Source organism: Pseudophryne corroboree, chromosome 4, assembly GCF_028390025.1.
Source record: "Pseudophryne corroboree isolate aPseCor3 chromosome 4, aPseCor3.hap2, whole genome shotgun sequence".
Taxonomy (NCBI): Eukaryota; Metazoa; Chordata; class Amphibia; order Anura; family Myobatrachidae; genus Pseudophryne; species Pseudophryne corroboree.
In genome coordinates this window covers 407,221,183-407,244,073 of record NC_086447.1, presented here as the reverse complement: position 1 = coordinate 407,244,073, position 22,891 = coordinate 407,221,183, and the positions used below count along the sequence as shown (strand labels likewise).

The following is a 22,891-nucleotide window of genomic DNA, read 5'->3' as shown; positions in this document are numbered from 1 at the left end:
CGGGCGGTCGGACGACTGCCTGTACACATGCTGCGGCGGCTGGTGGTGATTGACAGCTGAACTGGGCAGGCGTGTGTACACGCCCGCCCAGTTCATGACGTCTGGCCCAGACAGATTGGGCAGTGTGTATGCACAGCACACTGCCCGATCCGTCCATAGATATATCCGCCGATCAATTGATCGGCAGACATATCTACCAGTGTGTACCTTAAGGCAGAGTTGGTATTTTGTTCTCAGTGTGGCTCCAACATGGTCGAGTGGTTGACTTGCTCCTCTATTGTAAGTAATACTGGCTGATTATTAATGCTTTTTGTGCAGTGTTTAGTTGTTTTGTGATTTGATTTAAAGATTTGGTTTTTACAGTGTGATGACACTTTGTGCTATTTAACTATTGACCTACATGGATGAATTGACTATTACTGACCTACTGTGAGTAATGAAGCCTTCAGTCTTTCTGTAATTGTGATATGTCCTTGATAGTGTCTCATACTATACTATATTTTGCAGTGAGTGAGATATATTAACTGTGTGTCTAAGGGCTACTTTGAAACCTTTCCTAGCAACTTGTGAGACAGTTGCTGACTGTTGTTGTGAGTATTATTTGAACTGAGGGTTATTGCTGTCCACTGGTGTCTATATTGGTGGTAGTGAGCATCGTATTTTTCTCTTATCTTATTAATTCTATCCAAAGCACTTTTAAAGGTGATATTAGTAATCAATATATTTCTCTCGTATAGCTATTTGGAAATCTGTCCATAATTTTGAGCCTTGTTTGCACATTACTAAATCCTAAAAATGTATTTATGTGTTGGGGGCCTGGGAGACTAAGTGTGTTCTGTTTGTCTTTATCTCTGTACAGTTGTATTATGGATGTACCTTAAAATCATTACTGCAGAAGCTTGTCTTGATAAAGATTCAGAAAACTGGATCGAAACGTCGACCATAATAAGCCTGATTTCAACTGGAATAAACTTTTACTATTGTGAATCTTGTTGAAGAAATTCTTACTGGAGAGTGCACCTCCATCTTATTGGACACTGCGTGTGTGTGTATATACACTGCTCAAATAAATAAAGGGAACACTAAAATAACACATCCTAGATCTGAATGAATGAAATATTCTTATTAAATACGTTGTTCTTTACATAGTTGAATGTGCTGACAACAAAATCACACAAAAATTATCAATGGAAATCAAATTTATTAACCCATGGAGGTCTGGATATGGAGTCACACTCAAAATTAAAGTGGAAACACACACTACAGGCTGATTCAACTTTGATGTAATGTCCTTAAAACAAGTCAAAATGAGGTTCAGTAGTGTGTGTGGCCTCCACGTGCCTGTATGACCTCCCTACAACACCTAGGCATGCTCCTGATGAGGTGGCGGATGGTCTCCTGAGGGATCTTCTCCCAGACCTGGACTAAAGCATCCGCCAATTCCTGGACAGTCTGTGGTGCAATGTGGCGTTGGTGGATGGAGCGAGACATGATGTCCCAGATGTGCTCAATTGGATTCAGGTCTGGGGAATGGGCGGGCCAGTCCATAGCATCAATGCCTTCATCTTGCAGGAACTGCTGACACACTCCAGCCACATGAGGTCTAGCATTGTCTTGCATTAGGAGGTACCCAGGGCCAACCGCACCAGCATATGGTCTCACAAGGGGTCTGAGGATCTCATCTTGGTACCTAATGGCAGTCAGGCTACCTCTGGCGAGCACATGGAGGGCTGTGAGGCCCCCCAAAGAAATGCCACCCCACACCATTACTGACCCACTGCCAAACCGGTCATGCTGGAGGATGTTGCAGGCAGAAGAACGTTCTCCTTGGCGTCTCCAGACTCTGTCACATCTGTCACATGTGCTTTCATCTGTGAAGAGCACAGGGCGCCAGTAGCAAATTTTCCAATCTTGGTGTTCTCTGGCAAATGCCAAACATCCTGCACGGTGTTGGGCTGTAAGCACAAGCCCCACCTGTGGACGTCGGGCCCTCATATCACCCTCATGGAGTCTGTTTCTGATCATTTGAGTAGTCCCATGTACATCTGTGGCTTGCTGGAGGCCATTTTTCAGGGCTCTGGCAGTGCTCCTCCTGTTCCTCCTTGCACAAAGGCGGAGGTAGCGGTCCTGCTGCTGGGTTGTTGCCCTCCTATGGCCTCCTCCACATCTCCTGATGTACTGGCCTGTCTCCTGGTAGCACCTCCATGCTCTGGACACTACGCTGACAGACACAGCAAACCTTCTTGCCACAGCTCGCATTGATGTGCCATCCTGGATGAGCTGCACTACCTGAGCCACTTGTGTGGGTTGTAGACTCCGTCTCATGCTACCACTAGAGTGAAAGCACCGCCAGCTTTCAAAAGTGACCAAAACATCAGCCAGAAAGCATAGGAGCTGAGAAGTGGTCTGTGGTCACCACCTGCAGATGCACAACTCCTTTATTGGGGGTGTCTTGCTAATTGCCTATAATTTCCACCTATTCCATTTGCATAACAGCATGTGAAATTGATTATCAATCAGTGTTGTTTCCTAAGTGGACAGTTTGATTTCACAGAAGTGTGATTGACTTGGAGTTACATTGTGTTGTTTAAGTGTTCCCTTTATTTTTTTGAGCAGTGTGTGTGTGTATATATATATATATATATATATATAAATATATATATATATATACACTCTATATATATATATATATATATATACATACATACACCAAACAGATTCTGAGGGCGGACAGATATAATTAAAAATACAAAAATATCATTCAGCTACTAAATTCAGATATTAAGGATAAGAGATTTTTTATTGTACACTTAAACATACAACTTCATATAAAATATAAGGCAATCAAACCCATAAATGATATATCATATTTGGAGGATTGCCATCTTTTGTGAAGAAGAAACACTCTGTAACCAATGCATTTCGTCCTTAAAAGGACTTCATCAGGGTAAAATTGGTTTGAAGAGAATGTTATTTTTGGATGCCACCAAGCCATGGTGGTGCAGCAAGACCTCTAATGATGAGGAGGTTTTCAAAAATTAGCTAAGAATGAAGAAAAGGGAAAGTCCAGCCTCTTCGGATTACTATTATTGAATAGTGTGTGTCAGTTTTTAAAGATGTTAAATATTTAGGTGAATAGATTAAAAAGCAAGTTAGTGTGGCTCCTGCTAGATGTAGATTTATCCCCTCCAGAATAGCAGAGGCTGGACTTTCATTTTCTTCATTCTTATCAAAGGAAAGTTCAGATTCCAAAAACCCTTTCATAGCTTGCATGCCCCCATCATGAGGAATTACTGTGTAGAGGCTACACACGTCAAGACAGCAAAGCAGAGTTCAAGAAGGCAGGTCGGTCAAAGCTTGAATCCTCTGGAGGAAAGTGGTGGTATCCTTGAGAAAAGTCTCTTGATGCCGCAAGAGCGGTTGGAGAATTGAGTACATCAATTGAGCCACCAGTCTGTAGATGGAGTCAGGAGCCGAAATAATTGGACAGCCAATAAGAAGGATGCTTATGCAATTTGTGGAGTGTGTATAATACCGGTACTTTAGGATACTTTATATACAGTGCTTTCACGATTTTTTTCAGGTAATTTGTTTGATAATTTAGCAGATTCCAGGATTTCCTTAAGTTCCTTTTGAAATAAGGTAGTAGGATCAGAAGGTAATTTCACATAAACTTCCTTATCAGATAGTTGGTCATAAATTTAATCTCTATAAAACTGAAGATCCAAAATCACTATGGCCCCGACTTTATCGGCGGGACTGATAATAATATCATCATATGATTCCATAGCTTTAAGTGCGAGAATTTCATCTTTGGATGGATTAAATTTAACCTTTGACGAAGCTGCTGTAAATTTAGTGACAGAGTCATCAAGCAATCTATGAAAAGATTTTAATGATGCACTGGAGGAGATATGGTCAAACATAGATTTCGATGATTTATTGAGAAAGTTGGTAAAAATTGAAGACTCCAAATTTGTAGGTACATTTTGGAAAACTTTTCTTAAGGCGTAATTTCATAGAGAACAAATGTAGATCTCTCATCCAAATAAACTGGTCATGCAGGTTAGTAGGGACGAAGCTGAGGCCTTTATTGAGGACTGCAATTTCATCTGCCTTTAGATGACGTTGAGAAAGATTGAAAATCAACGATTTTTCTTCTGGGTGACAGCACTTACCCCTTTGGTTCTAGCCACCCCGACGGGTGGCAAAGATTTTACCAGATTAGCGGTCTCTTAAGAAGTGTCCTCTAAAGGGACAGATGGACCATTTGTGTCCTCGTCTATCTCAGACATTGCAAATTCACTATCAGAGCTGGATCTATGAGCATTTTGAGCAGAAGTGGCAGATTTCTTATGCCAAGGTCTCCTAGGACATTGATATTGCCTTCTGGTGTTAGACTCTCCACCCGAAAGCCATCTGTACACTTGGTTATCTTCGTAATCAGTGTCCACGGTGCATTTTTTGCTCTTTTTAAATTTCAGCAGATCTCGCTTGCATTGTAAACATTGGGTTTCCAGCTTTTGCCGCCAATCACCAGCAGGGTCCTCAGATAGCGTTTTTAGGTGATCTTGCTCAAATGCTTCTATTTTAGATCTGGTGTTAATACGGGACTATGTTTTTTCCTTTTCTTTTTGCCTTGATAATTAGTCTTTGACGGTTTGTTTTCACAGTGTACCGTTTTATAAGTGACCTGTATAGATTTTTCCCTGAGATGATTTTTTGATATGCTGTATCTGTGTTTATATTTGTGGTTGTGTATTTATGTACATTTTTGTGTATATATTTTTTTTATGTATTTGTGCTGTTGTCTCTTCCTCTGCAGCCTCTCTGCCTCTGTGGTGATGCTCTGTCTTCCAGCCACCCTGGAACGCAAGACGCTGCCAAGTGGAATGCAAACCAGCGGTTCCCTTGACAACAGCCTGCTCTTGGACCGGAAGTTCGGGGACGGAAGCTGGCCCGGAGTGCACAACGCTGCAGGAGCAGTGGAGAATGGCGACTTAAATGTTTGGGGGAATTTAGGTGGGTAAGTACTGTCTCTCTGCCTGTACCTGTTTGTTGCTAAGTCCTGATGACGGGGCTACGCGCTCCAAAACGTTGACGATTATGGAATATGAAATAATACACTTGTTCTTTGCACCAGAGCACGCTGGAATTTGTGTGAGTGCCGGCTGCTGCTGGAAATATATATATATATATATACATATATATATATATATATATATGTATAAAAGATAATTATTTTTAAAAAAATTATTCAGAATTTCAACTTGTCCCCCCCCCCACACACACACACACACACACACACACACACACACACACACACACACACACACACACACACAATGCTGGCTTCATTCCATCTGTTGGCCTACTACTGTAGAAAGAGGGGTTGGTGCACTGGAGCTTGCACTTATGCTGAATGAAATGCACTGGGTTGAGATACTTACCATTTTCTCCATATACAGCTACTTACTTCTGGGATCCTGTGCATTCCACCTGAGTTCCATTGACTGCACAAACAGATCAAAGAAGAGCTGAAACAGATGGGCAGAAAAGTTTGAAAGTTACAGAAACTAAGGGCCAGGGAAAGAGTAGGGTAAACCAGAACTAAGGGGAGTATTCAGAGGTGGAAGCAATGATAATAAAATCGCAAATGCCCGTGTATTGGCCGTGTGCGCATGCACTGTGGCAGTATTGTGCATGCACGGATATTTCTGCAATGTGATCGCAACTGAATTGCGATTACATCTCTGGGCAGCGCTACACATGCTGGGTGGCCTCCAACATGCAATTTTATCTGTAGCAGGTTTTGCTATTTTAGCAAAAACTGCTATGTACTCTGAATAACCCCCTAAGTACTTTACACCATTTGCTTGTGTCCTGCCACACAACTTATATCGAATATATATAATTACAATATCACTGTTACCTGTATGTACAATCTCAAGAGTATACTTATGAGCCCATAAAATCAATGGTTGCCTCCATTATGCGTAGGAATGGTTGCACCTTGCCTGTTCATCTCAAAAGTTCAAAATTTTTCAAAAAGAAATTCAGAATCATTGAAGGCAGTAATGGGATAATATATTACACAAAATTATAGCTACATTTATCCTCGCATGTATGAAAAAAATTAAATTAATAAAACAAAAAGATAAAGCAATAGGATACCAACCTTCTTTGTGTGCGACTCACTGTAGAAAAAATATTTTTTTCTCCTCTCTGTTGTATTCCTACTAATCAATATTCTCTGCTTGAGACAAAGTGTCAAAACTTCTTTTTTGGTGTGATACATTCAAGATTTTCACTTAATCCTCCTTATTCCTTAATAAAGGATGTTAGAAAGAGCAAAGAACAGTATACTTCATCATATCTGCTACATTTTGAAATATTATAGCCAGCAAGCAATGAAAATAGAAAGGTACAAAAGTAACAATAGTACATTCTCATTATTGGTAAATGCAGTAAAATATATATTCTTTATAAAAGCATAACTTCAACTTTAAAATGCAATTTTTAGAAATGTGCTATAGCTCACTTCCAATTACTTTCCAATTACTGTTTTAAATTATAGAGTAGAAATGACTGATTGCTGAAGGGTGTTATTTGTGTATAAATCAAAAATTTCAATCTAAAATCTAAAAGTTTTAATTTGATGTTGTTATGTAATTACCTGTTCTTGTCAATAAGCCTTTATCTATCCTGTTTAGCAATAATGCGTACTTTGTCAATTTGAGTATTTTTGTGCAGTTGTGCTTTTAGACATAGATATTTACTCCATAGCTTCATTCACCGGTATTTCCAAATTCTTCATTTTAGAGTGAGTGTGGCAATCCCATGAAGGGTGCATAGTTAGCTCTTAACAAGTCATAGTTGTGTCTCTGTATCACAGTAAGCCATGATTTTATATTCTAGGTTCGTATCATTCCGCAATCCAAGTCCCTGCTCTGGAGAACATTGGAGCAAGTCCAGGAGTCTTGTATAGGCTGTATGGAAGAGATCTACAAAAATAATTTTCTGAATCAAACATTTATCTCATATAAATAACATAAGTGGTTACCATAAAGCTAGCTATGTCACAATAAATATACATAAATAATATAGCCAGTAGAAGACATACTGAACCTTCTAAGTACACATTCTCCCACTGCACATTAGGACACCGGTCTCTTCTTGCTGCCTGCTGCTAGTAGTAGTTCGTCTAGTGCACTGATTGAGTACTCAGATCTAAGGAGTTGATTCACTAAAGATTGCTAATTTTGTAAGTAAGTTTAAGCTTTCTCTTCACGCGGCTTCCTAGACCTCGCCACTCCTGGAAAATGGGTGTGACGTGCCCCCATTTTCCCCAAAGCAGGCCGCCTCTCCTCCATCCTTCCCCGTGTACACCTCTGCCTGTGAATCAGGCAGAGGCATTCGCATATCTGCGCCACAATGGCAGAAACCATTCTGCACATGTGCAGAGTGGGTCCTGCGCATGTGCTTGGCTCAAACATTGGGGAAATGCAGTAAGTGAATTAGCACCTACAGATGTAGCCATGCTCATCTTACTGCAATGCAAGGCATGCCAGGCTGCGATTATTCACAGCTGGCAACTGCTACATTAATCTTATACTCATAGAGAAGCTTCCTTCCACTATTTCTGCCCCCTCTGCAAATTTGGGGATGAGCAGTACAAGTAAAGATGGAGACATAATAGAAATTGAGTATGCTGGTGTGGAACTGCAACAGGATGAGGGGGATATTTGTGTTCTGATGCTAATGAGGATGTTGATGATGAGGATGTTATTTGTGTAAGTTAGCCACCAATAGCAGCAGTTCCTTCTTATGATAAAAAAACAGCCATTGTCATATCTGGGAATAAGACCAAAAAAGCCACCTCTTGGGTATACAATTATTTTTACCTAAATCCTGACAACATTAGTAAAGGCATCTTCTCCATTAATGAGGCCAAAGTTAGTAGAGGTGCACTTCCTCCATGTTAGGTAATTTGCAGCGAGTTCATGAAATGTATTTTACAAAATTTCGAAAATTGTATTAATTGATAATATGCTACACATTATATAATTTTGCTAAATATTTTTTTCTAATCAATTTTTTACATTTTTATAAATAATTATTTAAGAATATAAATTTAGATTTTTAAGTTAGCCACCAATAGCAGCAGTTCCTTCTTATGATAAAAAAACAGCCATTGTCATATCTGGGAATAAGACCAAAAAAGCCACCTCTTGGGTATACAATTATTTTTACCTAAATCCTGACAACATTAGTAAAGGCATCTTCTCCATTAATGAGGCCAAAGTTAGTAGAGGTGCACTTCCTCCATGTTAGGTAATTTGCAGCGAGTTCATGAAATGTATTTTACAAAATTTTAAAATTGTATTAATTGATAATATGCTACACATTATATAATTTTGCTAAATATTTTTTTCTAATCAATTTTTTACATTTTTATAAATAATTATTTAAGAATATAAATTTAGATTTTTAAGATGTGTAATTATTGGGCATGATGCATAGTTGAAAGCTAGTTGGTCCGTAATTGGCCTGTAATTACACCCTTGTTGTCTTCATGGATAAACATTAATATTTTCACCTTTATGCACAGAGGACCAGCAGCTCCATTGATACACCCTCACTGAATTTTGACTACCTGCACTAAGCAGAGATGTGACTGGGGTGTAGATGTATGAAGCAGTGAAAAAAGTAGAGAAATGAGCCACTGGAGAAGTTGCCCATGGCAATCAATCAACATTTATCCAGTGCATTCTATAAAATTATATGTAGCAGCATTGGTGCCATAGGCAACTTCTCCACTAGCTTACTTCTCCACTGTTTTCATAGACTTACAATCAACTCTGCACTAACCCAGCAGTCTCTATCACTTAGAAGTTAAAAAAAAAAAATATTGCTGCACAATTCCACTATTTTGTATACCTATTTCACAATATTATTCACATGCTAAATAGTATTTCATGTCTAAACTTATATTTTACACTCAGGGTGACTAACTGTAATGTAATTACCAGTCTGGATATGCAGGAAATTTCCAACAAGTTACTGCCACACAGGGTTATTCAGAGTTGGTCGCATATTTTGCTATGTGTGTGGCGCCGCCCCGTGATGTGATCACAATTCAATTTTATGATCACATCACAAAGACCTCAAATAGAGGTTGACCTCTGCCTACGCAGCATGGCTACCACCGCCATGTTTCCAATTGCAGGAAACACAAGCTACGTCATCGGCTGGCCCCGAAAACTGCCATGACATGCCTGCATTTCCCACGATGCTCACCACCAACATTGCATCGCCGCCCCTGGGTGCCCGTCATCTGTCAGTCATGAAGTGTACGCATCCTTCTGGGATGTGATTGCATCATGATGGCCCAAGCATGCAAACTGCAATCGTCTGTTTGCGACTTTTGCCCATCTGCGACAGGGTCTGAATAAGTCCCACAATCTTTATTTACAAACTGTTCCACTCCATTTATAGACCTTAGTTACACCACTTTCACTACTGTAAATCCAGGAATATTTACCCACATTATGAGATTTATATACTGGGGTGTTCAAATAAGCATTGCACTTTATTTACTATTTTCTTTTATAAAGGTCCCCACACCTCACTCACCAAGCAGCATCTACAGGAAGAACTGGGTACCACTGATTAGGCCCCATATTGCAGCTAATTTTTTAAGCCCCACCCCCTCGTGGCAAAATGCCGCTATTCGCGGGTCTCCCTCCCCCCTGCATGTGCCACTGATTATGTAACAAACATTTATGTCAATATAAATTTTATTCTGCTTTGTATATCTGTAGCTGTATCTGCTTTGTATATCTGTATTTTCTGGACTCACCTCTCTACAAGCAAATTTGCATTATTTTTTTCTTTCGCATCATTCACTCAATTAGCCTGGCTCAAGCTGCTTCAGAGACAGCACAATCAGCTAATTAGTGACAGGACTCCTATTTATGTTTTTTGAGGACATTGAAAATCAACAAACCACTGATGCAAAGGGAATAAAATATTAGAGATTATAACTAAAATCTTTACCAGGGGATTGTAGCTCTGTGCAGAATGCTACTGTATGTAGAGAAAAATGTAAAAAAGTATGGTGCATTCATTTTGCCTATGCCACACAGTGCTTTACACTTATTTCAGAAATTCAATTTCTTCCTTTTAAACTTATGACACTTTTCAGACACAAAAGTAAAAATGTCTCTACAATTTATATTTGCCTATATTGAGTTGCTGGATTACAGTTTTTAGTGAAAAGGAGTACTGCACCTTCAAGTACAATTAATGAATCCAAGGATTTACGTAGAAGAAAATCTATGGATTAGCCAGGGATACAAATCTAGAATCTTTAGAACCAGTAGTCTCAGTTTCTCTGATGCTGGCCATACATTAGCACGACTTGCATTAGATGTGAGTCATACTAATGATCCCCCCCCCCCCGCGCCGCCAGCCATCGGGCGTGCGGTAGATTGTGCGGTGCTTTTGCACCGTATAATTTATCGTACCTCCGAAATTGGGGGGACGGCTGATCGGAATGCAGTTATGTGACAATACCGATGGTTACAAGCCAACTAACAGGGACTATTTCCACTCATGGGTGTCCATTACACCCTTAAGGTGGGAATAGAACCTGTGGCGATGTGCATGCAATGGGTCGAATGATAGATCGGTATCGTGTACTCGTACACAATATTGACCTAGTGTAGGGCCAGCATTACAATCGAAGAGAATGACAAATAATTCTATAACTGGATGATATCCTGGTCAAACAAACTGAGGCTTATTTTCTTTTAAATCACCTGAACTTTGCAATAGTGAACATGGAGTCACATAATAAATTGTCCAAAGTCCAGTCTGATTACGTTGCAGCTTATGATATATATCTATATCTCCTGTTAGACATGTCTCCTGTTAGACATAAGCTGTTATAGCCTGCATTTTTCTGGTGGACAAGAAAAATTGTTTGGCCATGTGGGAGATATCATGCGTTGGGCTGTGGTAATACCCCAACAATTTTGAAAAGACTTTCTTTTGGGAGTGGACATTTGGATAGTAGGTTTCCTCAGCTGGCAGACCATCTACCTAGAGACTGATTATTCAGACAGAAGTTTGAAACAAATAAAGGATGGTTGGGATTGCTAGAGTTAGAAATACAAGTGATGTGCAATAAGTTTTCCGGATGTGCAGTGCACCGGTTGTGACCTGTAATCTATGACTAAAGTTTTTCTGAAATATCAAGGTACAGAACCATATACAGTATAAGCAGCACTACAAATCAAAGAAGTCAGCATGTTCACTTCCTTCACAAACTTATGGATCTCAACAGAGGCCACTGGAGAGTCATGATCTTCTGTTACTACAAGAGTGGTCTTCGACAGCAGGAGAGTTTTGACCGACTGTAAGATGATCTTGGGGAGGAAGCACCATCTTGAACCACTGTGTTTGAGTGGTTTGCAGAATTTCTGCACTGGACACGGTCCCTGGAAGGCGAGGAGTGCTGCAGCTGACATGTGTCCACCTTCACCAAGGACGTTGCTGCCATGCAGGCCATAGGTGAGTTGGATACCAGGGTTACCATAGCCCAGATAAAGACGAGATAGGCATCTTTCTGCATGCTGGGTGCCTCGTCAGGTGACTCAAGAGCAGAAGGAGGATCGGATGACTTGGTGCCACTACATGCTAGCAGGGGTTAATGGCAGTCACTCAAACTCTATCTGGGAGATCATCAGTGTTGATGCATCCAGGATCTACAGTTTTGACCCCAAGATCAAACAACAGTCGGCCCAGTTGATCCCAGTTGGAGGTGTGTTGCCACAGAAGTTTTGACAGGAGAGCAGCTTGGCCAAGCAGATAGTGGTTGTTAATGTGGCCATGACTGGTCATGTAGCTACTGTACCACTTGTGCAGCAGTGCACCATCACTGTGTATGCCATCCAATACAGGTATGCCACGTAGTAATAATAATAATAATAATAATAATAATAATTTTATTTATATAGCGCTCTTTCTCCAATAGGACTCAAGGCGCTTAACAGATACATAGCATAATATAGTACAGAAAATAATGAAGTACATTTTCACAAAATACAGAAGCATGAAGATACTGAAAGGGACATTATGGAAATGCTTGAATAAACAGAAAAGTCTTGAGTCTACTTTTGAAGGATTCTATAGTTGGGGCCTCTCGCACTGTGTGGGGAAGTGAGTTCCATAGAGTCGGAGCCCAGATGAATTACGGTAGATTCTAGGTACTGCTAAAAGTCCTTCATCTACAGATCGCAGTAATCGAGTGGGGCAGTATGGGGTCAGAAGCTGTTTCAGGTACCTTGGGCCTTGGTCATGTAATGCTTTGAAACTCAGTAAGCCAATCTTGAAGATGATTCGCCATCTTACAGGCAGCCAGTGAAGGAAGTAGAGGATGGGTGTTATGTGACTAGAACGGGGCTGGTTGGTTAATAGCCTGGCAGCTGTGTTTTGCACCAGCTGTAAGCGGTGCAATTCATTTGCTGGTAGACCAAGGTAGAGGGCATTACAGTAGTCTAAACGAGATGATACAAATGCATGTATGACTTTTGGCATATCATCTGAGGGAATTAAGTGCTTGATTCTGGCTATGTTCCTCAGGTGAAAGAATGAGGATTTGATTGTGGCTGATATCTGATGTTTAAGTGTCAAGCCACCATCCAGGACAACGCCAAGATTCCGCACACAATCACTGGTCTGTAATTCTGAATCCCCGAGTGTAAGTCCAGTTGGTTGGCTATGCTGCAGTCTTGTCCTTTGATGTTGCGGTCGTATCATAAGGACCTCTGTTTTATCCAGGTTCAGTCGCAGCCAACTGGCGCTCATCCACTCCTGTAGTTCAGCTAGACAGCCATTTAGGGTTGCTATTGAGTTATCAGTGCCCGGAGCAAAGGACATGTACAGTTGTGTATTATCTGCATAGCAGTGGTAGACCAGGCCATGGCGCCTGATTATTTCGCCCAATGGGAGCATGTATACTGCAAAAAGCATGAGGGATAGTATGGAACCTTGTGGGACACCACATGGCAATCCACTGGTGGTGATGAGTATAATCCAGATGATACTCTCTGTGACCTGCCTGTGAGAAATGATTTGAACCAGCTTAGGACTGTGCTATCCAGACCACAGAAATGTATCAGTCGCTCAATCAGAAGCCCATGGTCCACGGTATCAAATGCTGCCGAGAGATCCAGAAGGATTAATATTGAACAGTCACCTCTGTCTTTTGCCATCAGAAGATCATTTAACACACACACACCAGGGCTGTTTCAGTGCTATGGCCCTCATTCCGAGTTGATCGGTCGGTATTTTTCATCGCATCGCAATGAAAATCCACTTAGTACGCATGCGCAATATTCGCACTGCGACTGCGCCAAGTAATTTAACAATGAAGATAGTATTTTTACTCACGGCTTTTTCATCGCTCCGGCGATCGTAATGTGATTGACAGGAAATGGGTGTTACTGGGCGGAAACACGGCGTTTTATGGGCGTGTGGATGAAAACGCTACCGTTTCCGGAAAAAACGCAGGAGTGGCTGGAGAAACGGGGGAGTGTCTGAGCGAACGCTGGGTGTGTTTGTGACGTCAAACCAGGAACGACAAGCACTGAACTGATCGCACAGGCAGAGTAAGGTTGAAGTTACTCAGAAACTGCAAAGTAGTTTGTAATCGCAATATTGCGAATACATCGGTCGCAATTTTAAGAAGCTAAGATACACTCCCAGTAGGCGTAGGCTTAGCGTGTGTAACTCTGCTAAATTCGCCTTGCGACCGATCAACTCGGAATGAGGGCCTATGTCTTCTCCTGAATCCTGATAGAAATGGATCATAAATATCATGGGTTGTCAGGCGGGTTTCCAGTTGATTTGCAACGACTTTCTCAATAACCTTTCCTAGGAAAGGAAGGTTTGATACCGGTCTGTAGTTGGTCATGCAGTCTGGATCTAAATTAGGTTTTTTAAGAAGCGGTCTGACAATTGCTTCCTTTAGGGGTCCAGGAAAAATGCCTGTCTGCAAAGAGCATTGAACAATTTTTGTAAAGACAGGACCAATTATATCCATACAACCTATTAGAAGCTTGGTTGAGGCTGGGTCCAGATCACAGGTGGTGGGACGCAAAATCCGAGCAATTTCAGCAGTGTCCTTTACATCCACTAGGTCAAAGCTGGTCCATGAAGGCAGGTAGCTTATATTGGCAGGCTTTGTAGTTTGGCACTCCTTTGATGGCACTGTGGAGATTCCAGCCCGGATGGTGGATATTTTATCTGCAAAGAAGTTTGCAAACTCGTTGCATCTTGCCTGGGAGAGGGTCTCATCAGTCTGCAGGCATGCTGGCTTGTAATATGGGTAAGCCACCCATAAATGCTGGGAGCCATTTCCAGGCACTGTCCAAGTACTCGCACTCGTGGTGCCATTCACCACTATGACAATGCACCTGCCCACAAGTCCAGGAAAGTGGTGTATTTTCTGGCACATGAACTGCAACTTAATCGTGTTCCCACAAATCAAGCGAAAGATGCATGGGGTTAACTTTTAGTCACTGAAACCTGCAGTGGAGACCTTCATCCAGCATGTAGAAGACTTACCAGCTTTGGACTGGTTCAGTTACTTCAAAAAGGGGTTTGAACATGTGCAACTTTGCATAGACTCCATTATCTCCAAATACTTTGAATAAATGTAATGTTCACTTTGTAAATAAAATACTTTTTGTGTATCCATAAACCTTATTGCACACCCCTTATACAGTAATGATTTCTATTGAACAATACCTGTTAGCATTGTCAAAAGATCTTGCTTCCTACTTCAGGATCTTGCTTCCTACTTCAAGGAGAAGATTGATAAGATCTGAGATGAAATGGTATGCTCTTCAGCAGCCAGTGACCTGCTCTGTTCTGTACCTGAACCCTCTGGTACTCTCTCTTCATTTGATCCCACAAATGAAGATGAAGTATCATCACTCTTCTCATCCTGCTTCTCTACTACCTCTCCTCTTGATCCTTTACCCTCACAAATAAGTAAAGCTCTGTCTCTGGTGCTCATCCCTACCTTAACTAACCTCTGTAATTTCTCACTCTCTACTGGTATTTTTCCTTCACTCTTCAAGCATGCAGTGATTACTCCCATTTAAAAAAAACAAAATTCTGACCCTAATGCTCTCTCAAACTACTGCCCTATCTCTCAGCTCCCTTGTCTCTCTTAGCTACTTGAGAGACTTGCCTACACTCGACTCACACACTTTCTTAACTCATACACTTTATTGGACCCACTTCAGTCAGGCTTCCGTTCCCAACACTCCACAGAAACAGCACTGACTAAAGTGATTAATGATTTGGTCACTACGAAGTCTAAAGGCCATTACTCAATACTTATTCTTCTAGATCTATCTTCTGCATTTGACACTGTAGACCACTCTCTTCTCATACAGACACTACAATCCCTAAGTTTTAAAGACACAGCCCTTTCTTGCTCCTTCGCTCCTCCAGTGTTCACTTCTCTGAATCTACCTCCTCTTCGCTACCTCTTTCAGTTGGAGTACCGCAAGGCTCAGTCTTGGGTTCTCTGCTTTTCTCTATCTATACCTCATCACTTGGTAAACTAATCAGCTCTTTTGGATTTCAGTATCATATGTACACAGATGATACTCAAATCTACCTATCCTCCCCTGACTTGTCCCTATCTGTAATGAACCGTGTCACTGACTGCCTTTCTGCCATTTCATCCTGGATGACATCTCGCCACCTCAAACTTAATATTTCAAAGACAGAGTTAATTATATTTCCACCGGCCAATAGTAGGTACCAACCTGACATCTCTATCACTGTTGAAAACTCGACTATCTACCCTACCCCACAAGCTTGCTGCCTGGGTGTAATCCTTGACTTTGATCTGTCCTTTGTTCAATCTGTCTCAAGATCATGTTACATGCATCTAAAAAACATATCCAAAATACGACCCTACCTTATACAAGACACTGCTAAAACTCTAATCCACGCTCTCATTATCTCCCGCATTGATTATTGCAATAGTCTCCTAACTGGTCTTCCCAAAACGAGACTGTCACCACTACAATCCATTCTGAATGCAGCTGCGAGGCTAATCTTCCTCGCTAGACGTTCATCGTCTGCAGATCCACTCTGTCAGTCCCTCCATTGGTTACCTGTATTCTGCCACATTCAATATAAAATACTTTTACTCACACACAAGGCCATTAACCAAACTACACCAACGTACATCACTTTGCTTATCTCAAAATATCTCCCAACCCAACCTCCTCCCTCTTCGCAAGACCTGCATCTCTCATCCACACTCATTACTCACTTCCACTCACGATTGCAAGACTTTCATCGGGTTGCACCCACTCTGTCGAATGCCCTACCACGCACAATAAGACTCTCCTCCAGTCTCCAAACCTTCAAGCGTTCCCTGAAAACTCACCTCTTTAGGCAAGCATATCAAATTCCAGAACCGCCCACATAACTTTCATAAACCTTCTTATCAAATTGCATCCACTCTGTACAGTCCACACATATCCTCACATGTCTTCTCATTCTTCTCTTTCCCTTCCTCTTGAACCCGGTTCTTAATTGCTATATGATCACATCATACATCCCTCCAAGAACCATTGCAATCTGGTGGACAACTATTCAATAGATATCACCTTCCCTTGTGTATACATGCCTATTTACTGTACCTATAGATTGTAAGCTTGCGAGCAGGGACTTTTACCTCTATGACTGTTTGTTATCACCCAGTTTGTTATACCATTGTTATTTCCAATTGTAAAGTGCAACGGAATTTGCTGCGCTATATAAGAAACTGTTAATAAATAAATAAGATACTGTACACTGACATTCCCTTGGAACTAAATTTTATTGTCTATGGTGACTGCCACTGAAAATGACCAGCTAGTTCAAGGCTCTTTCTTCTATAAGGACTTAACCTGTCTAGATTTGACAGCATGGTTGTTAGGAACAGGATCTTGTGAGCAAAATGGTTGATAGTGATAAAGCTGAATATTTATCTTATTTAAAACCCTTTAAGAGGTCTAAGAACACTGTACGCTATTGACGTATGGAGTACCGTAAGGGTACGCACGTTGCGTAACAATCGCTTAGCCGTAGTCGAGACGCTCAAGCGTCACGTTCGCTTACGGCCAAGAGATCACAGGCAGGCACGCTATTGGCTGCCGACTAACGTAATAATTCGCTACAGCGTAGCGGACGCTCGGGACCACGAGGAGATCACCAGCGGCGCAGACGCTCACAATGTTAAACCTTTATAACTATACCATAAAACAGTGTATTATGCAGTAACCCTTGGTGTAGTGATAAGATGAGAATGCAACACTTTGTAAGCGGGTTTACGCTAAAGCTGTTTGAGCGATAGAGACGCTCCTATTACCCACTGCAATATAATGAACACACAATACCGGTCTAAGGGTCTAACGCCTTTTAAGGAAATGAATGAATGTTCAAAAGAATAATACAATACAAGTCATACACTACCAATATAACATAGACTACCTAACCAGATAACTACACGTGAAATACAATATCAGTACAATAACTATATAAGAGAAACGAGAGAGAAAGAGAAGAGAGAGAGAGAGATATGGCTCAGAATAACAAGAAAGACAATATGATTGCGGAGAAAACTTACGCACAAAGGGGAACGATCGCATGCGCCTCTGGACATCCAGCTCCCGATTATCAGCAATGAGAATCGTTGAAGAGTGAGCTGGATGTGATCGGCTTGTCTATTTATGCCCCACACACAATACAATTCAATGGTCCCTACAATCTCATTGTTCATTGGACACAGGAATTCCTCTTCGTATTATAACAAAAGGTCATAGGTTGATTCATACAGGTGGGCTGTGTCTACTTCCAACTGCTCAGGTGGGTGGGAAACTAGGTTTCCCGCCGCATGGATCAGTAAGTGCAAATAATAGTAAATGGACATAAACTTCTTATGTCCATAACTATTCGCACGAGCGATTAATCCGCTTCAAACCAACACCGGAATATTGCTAATTAAATACTCTTCCGATGGATACTAAACACCACTGTATTACTCCTGTCTGACCCTTCGTATCAAACAAAGAGGGATTTCTCTGTCCATGAACATGCTACATTAACTAAACTTTCAGATTCTATCAAAGGGACCATAATCTACAAAATACATTATATGGTGAAAATATGTAACGAACGAGTCGCCCGCTAGACGCATACAATCTCTACCGTAAATGCGCATACCGTGCGCCTTCGGGTGCCCGCACCAGCGAGTATGAGCACTCACGGGAGAGCGCACGCACGCGCAGCAGTGACACATATGAGGTGCAAATATGGCAGTGTGCATCGTGATATTTTTCTGACTTTGACAGTCCACCCTTTGGCAGTCAACAATAACTGCCACTTCCTAAAACATTTCAAAAAGAGAAAAATATATGTCAAGTGTAAATACATTCCCATGGTTGGGTAGGGGAGGAGAGGAGAAGGTAGGAAAAGGGTATGACCTAGTGAGATAGCAGAAGCATGTGTGTATGAATCCATGTTTGGGGGTCATGTATCATCGTGCCGTACGTGTTTTAAATCAAGCTTCGAGGTATTGTGAAGTATACATTTGAATTCCTTCTTATCCCGTGGTACGGGTCTGTGGATGGGCTGTCAAACTTTACCGAGCTCTTTTCGGCTGTGGTTGTAACAAAATGGGGAGCACATTTTAGTTGATGGTACATGAAAGGGGGAATAGGTGATTGCTGATATCTGTGCTGGTATTCTCTATCGACTATGTGTGTAATTACCTGAAGGTTGTAGAGATGAACAAAAGACATAATTACGGTAAATGCAGTGGTATTCTATGTCAGGTTAATGAACATTTGTCGGTTGAAGTCTTGTTCGGTGTCTGTTGAATGCAGTCTTCTTTGTGCTTTTGCCAAAATGGTGTGGGCAAAAAGCTTTGTCAATGTCCATAGACTTACAAAAGTGTTGGGCTAGCGTAATTTTAAAATTTCTAGGGAAACTGGGGGTCTATGGCATAGTTCATCAAATATCTGTGTATAAGGTTGTCAAAACTTCTTCTTTAATCCATCAGTTGTCTGTATACAGGCTCGTCAAATTCCTCGTCCAGGTGGGTCTTTTTACCTTGGAGAAAACGGAAAAACAGGTGAAAGAAACGGACCGTAGAAATCGCATTTTCATCACATCATTGTTTCTACAGTTGGGTCATAAATCAAATCCATTGGAATTACAATTTCCTCACTCCTTAAACTCATTACCCTGGTACTACGTTTGCACTTCATTAAAGCCTGACCGCATCTAAATATCAAGCCAATCGTTATGACAACACCTAAGATACATAGGAGAAACTTCCCAACATCCATTATGACTCCTTGAGCCCATTCTCCTAAACCAGAGAACCAATTTCGCGGGTTCAACCATGACACCCAACTAGTCAGCTCATTACTCACAGCAGCAAGGGTGAGATTGTGTCTCCTGCGAAATTCCCACTTTAATTGGAGAATGTCGTCCATCTTTTGGTCTATGACCTCGACCGGATCCTCGGTACTATTCGTTATATATGTGCAGCATTTCACGCCGTACTGCGTTGTCAGTGTGACACAATATCCACCTGTCACTGCCGTGAGATAATTGAGAACCATTCTATGCTGAACCAGTTCTGTTTTATAAGCTTGAAGCTCTCTTCCAGTATACCTAAACGTGTCATCATACATTTCTGTGATATTGTCTAACAAATTTGCGAGCGCAGATATGTATTTATAATTCAACACTCCTCTGGCGGTGCGAGTGATGTCTAACGCAAGTAGAAACTGAATCCCGGTGGATTCATGGATCATGTCAGAGGCCGGATGCTCTGTTCTTTCTATCAGGTGCCGTTTAACTACGTGCTCGTAATGAGTATGAGTATAAGGAGCTTGGGCACCGCGGTGTATATCTTTCATTTTGGCATGTGATACAGTCATTACTTCAGGCAGTACTTTTCCAATATAACACAATCCTTCAGAGTTTGGGGCAAGCCACTTATACGCCTTCCTCCCGCATATGAAATATGCATCATCGGGGAGAACATATGGGACGGAGTAGGACATAACCATATTACACATCTTCCATGTGAAATCTCCTAACCCTAATTCTCCCATCTGTCTAGTACACGTATCAGCTTGTACGATATGTGCACAGTATCCTGGTGATACCTCTCCAACTCTCGTAATCCTACTTCCTAGGGTATACCTATATCGGAAAGATTTTCCTCTACTGGCTATGTGGCGTATAAGCTCTGTATCTGTCGGCATTCTATCTGCTCTATATGAAAAGGTCATGGTTTGGTTACTCCATGACACTTCCCAATTTCCCGGCTTTCGGGGATTGGAAATGTTAAAACATATTAGGGATCTATCCACATGATATTGGTGGAGCTTCAAACTAGGAGGACTGGAGATATTAAACCTCCTGTCCACCGGCCTCCCACCACTTAGCTCAAGTACCTCCCCTATCGTTAAAGGAAATGGTACTAAGCCTGATTTACTATGGCCTTGAGGCACTTGAGAGCATACCCAACAATCTGTCTGATTTAACACATTACCCACTAAGGAGTGATAGTCACTCAATGGATGCCGGTCCATGTGGATATTAAAACTGGATTGGCATTTCTTGATGCACCCATCCTCAACCACATTGTCACAGAGCCTACAGATACAGTTTTCTTCAGCTAACAATCCTTCACAATTCCTTCTATGGTCTATGTTATCGGATCGTTTTCTGATACTCGCCTTTGCTTGTTGCTTATGTTGTTCTTGGGAAACTACGCCTCCATCTCTGTCATCAGAACCCATTCCAGAACCTCTCTCGACCTCCATTGTACTCTCGCCGGAACAGACTGCTCTGGTCAACATCATGGTCAACAGGAAAATCCGGATCACAGTCTCTTGAGGCAAGTCCATCTTAGGAGGAAACGAAGAAGAATGAGAAGGGGGAAAAAAATAATTTGAGGGAGAGGGGATGGGAAGTGGAGAAAAACAATAAAAGGGAACAGGGAATCGACAACTGCTTTTGATCTTGTGATTTTCAATGCTCAGGTGCCGCCTCAGTCCTCCTGGAACAGACACTCCAGTGATACAACTTCCTCTACCGTCTGTTCCTTATCACGGGACCTCTCTGGATCAGCAACCTTCTTACAATGGGACGAATGAACCCAAGTCTCTCTCTCGGCAACTTTCAATGCTGTAGTGCTAGTCAATAAGACTTGGTATGGTCCTTCCCATCTGTCAATAAGGCAACCTGAGCGTAGAAAATTCCGTATCATTACATAATCCCCAGGTTCAATGTCATGACAATTACTATCTGGTAAATCAGGAATCACCAACTTCAAATTATCATTTTGATTCCTTAGCTGTTTACTCATGTTAATCAAGTATTTTACAGTCACTTCATTGTTACACTTCAAATCATCCTGAGGGTTAATCATAACATGCGGTTGTCGACCAAACAAGATTTCAAAGGGAGACAGATTAAGAGGGGACCTGGGAGTGGTTCTGATGCTGTACAGTACAATGGGTAAAGCTTCTGGCCATGTCAATCCTGTCTCTGCCATAACTTTGCTCAGTTTATTTTTAATAGTGCTGTTCACTCTTTCCACCTTCGCACTCGCCTGTGGACGGTATGGAGTGTGCAGCTTGCTATCAATTCCCATCAACTTACACATTCCTTGAAAGACATCACCTGTAAAATGGGTACCCCTATCACTTTCAATTATTCTAGGGATACCATATCTACATACAAATTCCTGCACAATTTTCTTAGCAGTAAACATAGCGGTATTTGTGGCTGCAGGAAATGCTTCGACCCAATTTGAGAACACATCTATACAAACAAGTACATATTTCAAATTTCGACAAGGGGGTAATTGAATAAAGTCAATCTGTATTACCTGAAAAGGACCGCCTGTAGGTGGGATATGAGATGGTTCTGTTGGTATTGCCTTTCCGATATTCTTTCTCAAGCATGTAAGGCATGACATTGCTCTCTTACTTGCATGAGATGAAAATCCTGGGGCGCACCAATATGCTCTTACCAACTTGCACATTCCTTCCTTGCCCAGATGAGTCAACCCGTGAGCTGCCTCAGCTAAACATGGAAGATATGCTCTGGGGGCCACCGGTTTACCTTGTCCATCCGTCCAGAGTCCTGAGGACTCCTGGCCATATCCCTTTGCCTTCCAGACTGCCTTTTCCTGTGTGGAACACAAATTTTGCATCTCACACAGCTTCTGTGTGTTGATGGTATTAAATACCATCAGTTGTGTGGTGTCTGTCTGTCTGGGGGTACCAGCTGCTAACTTAGCTGCTTCGTCTGCTCGGCTGTTACCAAGTGATACTGGGTCTTGGCTATATGTGTGTGCTTTACACTTGATAACAGCCACACTGTCGGGTTCCTGTATCGCTGTTGAAGCCTTTTAATGTGAGCTGCATGCGCTACCGGTGTACCAGCTGCCGTCATGAAATTTCTGAGGCGCCATAGGGCTCCGAAATCATGGACTACCCCGAATGCGTATCTAGAGTCGGTGTAGATATTGGCTGATTTGCCCTTAGCCAATTCACATGCTCTGGTTAGGGCGACCAGTTCAGCAACCTGGGCTGAGTGAGGTGGGCCTAGCGGTTCTGCTTCTATGGTGCCTTGGTCATCTACGACTGCGTATCCAGTACACAAGTCTCCCGAGTCTGACTGTCTGTGACAACTACCGTCCGTGTAGAAAGTTAGATCTACATCTTCCAGTGGGTTGTCACTGATGTCAGGCCTTGCGGTAAAATTTTGGGTCAAATATTCC

The 22,891-nt window shown here is 41.7% G+C and overlaps 1 long non-coding RNA gene across 2 annotated transcripts in view; it reads right to left on the bottom strand.

The window, feature by feature from the left end:
- Positions 1-2,781: 2,781 nt before the first annotated feature.
- The window catches only part of LOC134909655 (uncharacterized), a 72,760-nt gene continuing 52,650 nt past the window's right edge, over positions 2,782-22,891 (bottom strand). For both annotated transcript variants that reach the window (XR_010175994.1, XR_010175993.1), the window contains exons 2-5: positions 6,677-7,004; positions 6,179-6,327; positions 5,451-5,537; positions 2,782-5,177 (exon numbers count right to left, since the gene is read on the bottom strand). This is a non-coding gene — a long non-coding RNA (uncharacterized LOC134909655). The remainder of the gene's footprint in view (positions 5,178-5,450; positions 5,538-6,178; positions 6,328-6,676; positions 7,005-22,891) is intronic.